The sequence below is a fragment of the Brassica napus genome, chromosome A6 (assembly GCF_020379485.1).
Source record: "Brassica napus cultivar Da-Ae chromosome A6, Da-Ae, whole genome shotgun sequence".
Classification (NCBI taxonomy): Eukaryota; Viridiplantae; Streptophyta; class Magnoliopsida; order Brassicales; family Brassicaceae; genus Brassica; species Brassica napus.
The window spans coordinates 17,164,762-17,171,710 of NC_063439.1; the positions used below are offsets into that span (position 1 = coordinate 17,164,762).

At 36.0% G+C, this 6,949-nt stretch overlaps 1 long non-coding RNA gene across 1 annotated transcript; it reads left to right on the top strand.

The window, feature by feature from the left end:
- Positions 1-393: 393 nt before the first annotated feature.
- On the top strand, positions 394-4,320 carry LOC125610105. Its single transcript, XR_007340108.1, has 2 exons — positions 394-4,051; positions 4,166-4,320. It is a non-coding gene; the product is annotated as an uncharacterized LOC125610105 (long non-coding RNA).
- Positions 4,321-6,949: the final 2,629 nt, after the last annotated feature.

The following is a 6,949-nucleotide window of genomic DNA, read 5'->3' on the forward strand; positions in this document are numbered from 1 at the left end:
TTTCTGCTCTATGGTGTATGCACTCTCTCAGTTCCATGGGTCCTTAAAAAATGCTCAAAAGCGTCTGCATACCCGGCTACTTCAGCAATGGTATCCAATATTTAAAGCTTTCACTTCCAAATACAAATCATTCTCCTTTCCACTTAACTCTTCAGCTTTCAACATCAAGATAGCTTATATCCATATCCTTATTCCATTAAGGACTACTCTCCTCTCCTATCGAGGATTATGAGTACATGCCAATACAATACATTAACTCCACATGCTTGGTCTCGATCTGCTTTCCTAGCTCTCTTCCTATTCATTAATCTTTGACCTCCGTATAGATTCTCGCTAAGTCCCGATGCTATCCCTAACACACTGCAACATCCCCGAACACTGGTACACCTTTAAATACGCATCCCAAAATTCTATCAGTTCATATCATTCCAAACTCCAACCCCAACAGATCTCCATGTAGGTTCACACCGTCGAGAGATATTAACACTACCACATACACTCTATGGTCATCATTCTCTATACTCCATCGGTCCTAATCCAGGTAGCCCCAATTGAAGTTGCCCTTGCCGGGACCGGTAGTTAGGATAACACTTCAACCGTGGATCCTACTAGTTGAGTCCATCAGCCCCGACTTGGTGTTTAGCTACTCCGCACCGAACATATCCTCGTCCTCTGAGTCCTTCGGTCTAACCATGTTTTCCTTGATGAACGAACCTCCTATCATAGCCCTACTGATTGTACTGGTAGTATGCTCCCATCCATTATATCATAGTGTGGTTCTTCTCGCACTTCTGCTCTTGTCACAACGAAACCGCCTTGTGGTAATGGTGATGTCGCAAGTTCCCCCTGGGCTCTGAGTATGTGATGTTTGGTTAGCCTATGATCTTCTTACAACCAAAACTATAGCTCTGCACCCTTCTAGATTAGCTCATGATCCCAGTAATCTTGTACGTTACAACTATTCTTCAGATCGGTTCTCATTTCCTTCAGGAAGCGGTGAATCAGTTCTCGCCCCCTTAGAGAGTGCCCGACAAATCCTCTTAGGGGGTTACATCCTTATTGTATTCCCTTACAATCATGTCTCTTTGGCGGATATCCTAGAACTAGCCCTCTATTAGATATATGTCCTTCCTCGGTAAATACCTTCATTGACTTATGACCTCAACTTGTTTCACTGCACCTCTAATGTTCCTCCAAACCCATGATATCCGCCACAACCTTCACGCTCTCGGTAGTTACATTAGTCGGGTTTCCATCTCTGGCTTTCCTCCAACCACTCCAACTCATGTGTCTGGCGATGGAACTTCATTAATGGGCGTCACCGATGGGGTACCACCTTTCTCTTTATGATGCGCTGAGTCCGAGTGTAGTTCGGGTTCCACCATGCAGGTCCACGATACCCGTAATTGTCGAAGACATCTTTCAAGTAGACATCCGATCAGAACCATAATAGAAGCATAGATATAGTGGATGGTTTTGAAATCGTTCACAACTTTCAGAAAAATCAAAACTTTCACACGCTCTTTTCTTTTAGTGAAAACAAGTTTTTTTTTTTTTTTTTTTTTTTTTTGAAAACGTCGGAAATGCCGATCCCTTAGGACAGAACTAAGGGATCTTAACCCGCTCTGATACCAATTGTAACAGCCCGATCCCCCGGCGTCCGACCGGGGTTATTGAAGGGGCGTTATGGACACGTGTCTACTCATTTAGACAACCCTACGTGTCCCGTTACTGGTCCCGAGAGACGAGCGCATAACCTTCTTTGAAATACCGTCACACCCACATCCATATACTTCTACTTACAGTCCTGCGCACAGGGAAAAATGGAAATGGAGGGAGGGTGAGCAACAAGTTACTCAGTGAAGTGACTCTAGACCAGCCTGCCCGCATGACACTCTATACTACTCTATGCGGGAACTAGGACCGACTAGCCACTACAATCAGTTAATGCATTTTTATCATTTCCTATCACCATCTGTAATTTCTACACACACTTCCATTCATTTCTAACAACCTAGTAATCAATCAATACAATGATCTCACTCATTGCCACACACGCCAACCCTAGACCTAACCGACTCATCTTACCAGTCCGACTCGATCCTATGACTTCTTTAACTTCCTGTTACCCGACCATGAGCTAAAACCCTACAATGCACATCCTTTTCATCTTTTCATCCTTTTCATCTTTTCCTCAGTGGGTAGCCCCCCACTAGGCTTCTACCCCATATTCATGTGGATTGGCCACATCTCCTATGGGTGCTTCCATATTCATGTGGATTCGCCACATCTCCTATGGATACCTAGCGTGGACTACTACCCCACCTACTTTCCTTAGACTCTCTATATGCTTTCCCACCCATGCTTAACCTTAACAACATTCTTTCATACTTTTACTTATCCTTTCACTTCCTTATCGTTTTCACTTAACCCTTCCCATTCCCAATTACCTCCCTTTTCATTCCTACTTGAACTTGGACTCAATCACTAGACGCCACCCGTTATCGGTGTCACCCACAATACACATCGCATTCAAGTTCTACCTCAAATACTTCGATAATCAATGCTCATCTATCATCCCAGCATTTATTTCTCTCTAGCATCCTAACTTCAATCACAACCACACATGGGACAACACAACCTAACAGACAAGTATCAACTACCAATCAACCATTACCACAACAATTCAATTCAGTTCATCAAGTCCCATTTATCAATATGAGGGTTCTTATGCATCATGATCCATTCATCTATCATCCTAGCAATACCATGTACTATCAACCTAACTCCCAAACAGGGCCTAATCAAACCTAACTCCAACATATAGGAGTATACAGAACCATGAAAGAAGGTTGGGTTCGAAACACTACACCTTAGTCTAGATCTGGATCTGGATCTGGAAACAAGGATGAGGAGATCTGAACAGATCTGGAACAAGTAAACAAGAGAGAGACGAGATCTGGTCACCACCACCACGGCACCGGCGAGGAGGAGGGAGAGAGAAGAGAGATCACAGAGAGGGAGAGAAGAAGAAGAGAGAGACGGCGCAGGAGGGAGAGTGGTCGACGGCTAGGGTTTTCGGCCTCCGGGAATTCTCTGCAGAGCTTCGCTTCAGATTTGTGATGAGACAAAAGAAGGTGGCTGCAGCTCCTTTTATAGGATGGAAGGAAGAAACTCTAGGTTTTTTGTCAAACGGGCCGTAGAGAAGCCCATTTCTTTATAAAAGTTTTTGGGTCAGGAACTGGGCCGTTACAGTATATGCAAAGGTATCCAGGTTTCACCCGCTCCAAAGACTCAACTTCCATCGAGGCCAGTAAAAATAACTCATTAGGGACGTTACTGAAAGGCCCCATGTCTCGTCTTTTTCGGCATAAAAATTAGAGAAGTACAAAGAGCGTGAATAAAAAATATGTAATTTACAGAGACAAAACGAAAAGAAAAGAGGTGAAATCTATCTTTGATTGCAGGTTCAGAGTATAAATAAGAGGTGGAAAACCTAGACGTCACAGTAGTTTTTGGATAAGTAGGAACTCAGACCATCCGAAAATTTTGAAAAAATAAAAGCGAATATTCGATGATTAAGGATGGGTTGTTTGATCATTTTAACTTCTCCCAAAAGAAACGATCTTCGTTGCTCTGGGTCCTGTCAAATCTGAACTGACTATCGCAATGATATATGGTGCCAAAGATTGGAGTCACGTCTAAATGTCTGAACCCTCGGATTAAAAAAATATCAACAATGGAGGAGTACCTCGACGAGAGCACCGCTGATTTTGGACCAGTAGATCGAGAATAATGATTATCGATCTAACTTACAAATCACAAGCGCATCTCGTCAAGCTTCCGCCCATTAAAGATGACCATGTGTCACTTAATGGGTTGTGGTCAACTGTTGGAGAAGGATTTATCACAGAAATCTGGCCTAGTAAAGGCCAAATCGAAATGAGATAAATTGGTAGTGAAGTCATGATCCATCAGCATAGTTTAGCTATTGGTAGTGGAGGTTCTTCAACTTCATTTTGTATTGTGTTTTACTTAGCTTCAAGAGGAGGTATTATTCGGCTACAAAGTGATGATGTTTCTTATTTTTCTGCTAGACAACTTGGAACGTTATTAAGCTCTGAGGTTAGTGTTATCCCATCTTTAGATTGCATTTTGGTTTCAGGTGAGCACATATGCTGGAATCTGAAGGATTTTTGGGCGGGCTCTTCCTACCTCTTAAGAGAGATGGTTTTATGTTCAGACAGTCGGATGATATAGCCTGTTGTTTGCTTTTATTTTATCATTACAATTTTCTTTGTATATATCTCCTTTTATATCCATCTCGGCTCGATCTCATTTGGATTATCATTACTTCTAGTCATGTTTGCTATCAAATTAAACATTTAAAGTCTTGATTTGTTTTTTTCATGTTTTAATAATCTTTTACTTTACAATAGATTTTATATTTTTTATAATTTATCATTCTCATGTAGGTATAAGAATCAGTAAAGGTACTAAAGAACAACAATTACTAATTCATCGGGTAATATGTTTTTGAAAATTCAAAAACTAAGTGGTAGAAGTTTTATAAAAAATATTCTAACATGTTAATGAGTAAAAGAGTAGAGTTCATTGCATGTATTTACTGAAATACATGCAAGGCTTAAACCTCAATTTTATTTTTAAAATGGTTTTACATTTCTAACCAAAAAATGTCTATACAGTTATTCATTTACAAAAAGTTTCCTTTTTAGATTTATTTCTATTTTGAATATTTTTATTTATAAAATAAGAAAATATTTAATTTTACCATATATACATTAATTAAATTTTAGAAATCGACTTTCAGTTTTTTTATTATATTATTTGGCATATATTTTTATGTTTCATAGAATTTAAATATGGTTTTGATATAATTTTACTAAATACTAGATTTTCACCCGCACGGATGTGCGGGTAGATTTTCATTTTATAAATATATAACAGATACCATCGCAAAACTTTAAAAGATATTTACATTTTAGTGTTATATATTGTGAAAATCTATAATGTTATTGGTCATGTTTCTTATTCGATATTATTAATGTATAATGATTTGTTTTATATATTTTACTTTATTATTAATTGTTATTATATATTAATATATTTTCGAGTTTCGTAAAACAAAATTCATAGTATCAAATAAAAAAAAAAATTGAGAATCTCCTTCATTTTTTCTAATTTTAACACACTGAATACAATACATTTTAAAATTTTACTTAGTTATACTATAAAACTGATATTTTCTTAGCATAATTTATATTTCTATGTTATTTATTTTAGTATATTGTGAGATTTTATAAGTAAATACATTATAATAATACTGTATTATTAGTTATGAAATCAATCGCTGCATTAATTTAAAAATATTTTAAAATTTTATTAAGATTTTTGTTAGGTTTTTTTAACATATTTTGTTATAAGTAAAAATAAAATTTAAATTTACAGTTAAAAATTTATTTATTAATATCTATATAATTTGTAAGATTTTTAGAAATGTTATATATCAAATAGATTAACTTAAATAGTCAAATAGATGTAATTGATGAAATAGACCTAGTATATTTTTTTATGGTATTTCTTTTAATAAAGAAGATATATAATATAATTATAAAATTTGAAAAATAGCATACACTTTTATTTTATTTTTATTTTATAATAAAATTATATTTAATTTATTGTATAATTGTATATATTATTAATTACGAAATTAATCAATGATATTAATTTAAATAAAATATTTTAAATTTTTAGAAAGATTTTGTTAGTTTTTTTTCTCAACATTTTGTTATAACTAAAAATAAAATTTAAATTTACAGTTAAAATTGGTTTATTATTAATATCTTTATATATTGAATAGATTAATATAAATTATTAAATAAATATAATTAATGAATTGGGCCTAATAAGGCTAGTATGACTTTTTATGGTAGATATGTTGAGCTTTTTGAACTGCATATTGTAAGGCTCTTTGTGATTTTGGTTTATTTTCATAGATTTCCTCGACGGGCTTGGAGATTATGATTATCGAGAACTAGATTGAGGTTGGTTGGTTGTTTAATTAAAAAGCAAATATGGTGGTCATGGAACTCTGGAATTGCTCGGTTTTTGGGTGGCATCATACCTGACTTCTCTCGCTCGCATGAGCAATATAAAAAGTTTTTTATATGAAAATACTAAGTTAGAATTACAGAGGACTTGAAAGTCACTGGACCATAAGTTATCTTACGGAAATACGGCATAAACATAAACCAGATTTTTTATTTTTATCAGAGACGAAACAGGAGTTCGAATTTGTTCACAAATTTCAATCTCACTTTGGATATGATAGTTTGGTTACTGTGGATCCGAACGGGAGGAGTGGTGGATTAGCTCTTTTCTATAACAATGAGTATCAAGTAAAGATTCTATACTCTAGTAATAGAATGATTGACATAGAAGCAGTGACTAATAGGAAACAAGTCTTTCTTACTTTTGTTTATGGAGATCCGATTCAAAAGCTAAGAGAACATGTATGGGAAAGATTGACTCGGTATGGATTAGCATGATCTGAACCTTGGTTTATTATTGGGGATCTAAATGAGATTACTGGGAATCATGAAAAGGATGGGGGGTCTCTACGAAGTGCAGCTTCTTTTATTCCTTTCAATAATATGATAAGGAATAGTGGTTTATTGTAATTTCCGGCTCGGGGTAATAAGATGTCATGGCAAGGACGGAGAGGGAAAGGGAAAGGAGCATTTACGGTTAGATGTCGATTGGATAGAGACTTGACTAATGAGGAATGACATACACTTTTTCCATATTCTTATACATAATATTTGAGACTGGTGGGATCGGATCATAGACCTGTGGTAGCTTTTTTTGAAGATCAAGTACCAGGAAGGAAAAGAGGACAGTTCAGGTTTGATAAGCGATGGATTGGCCA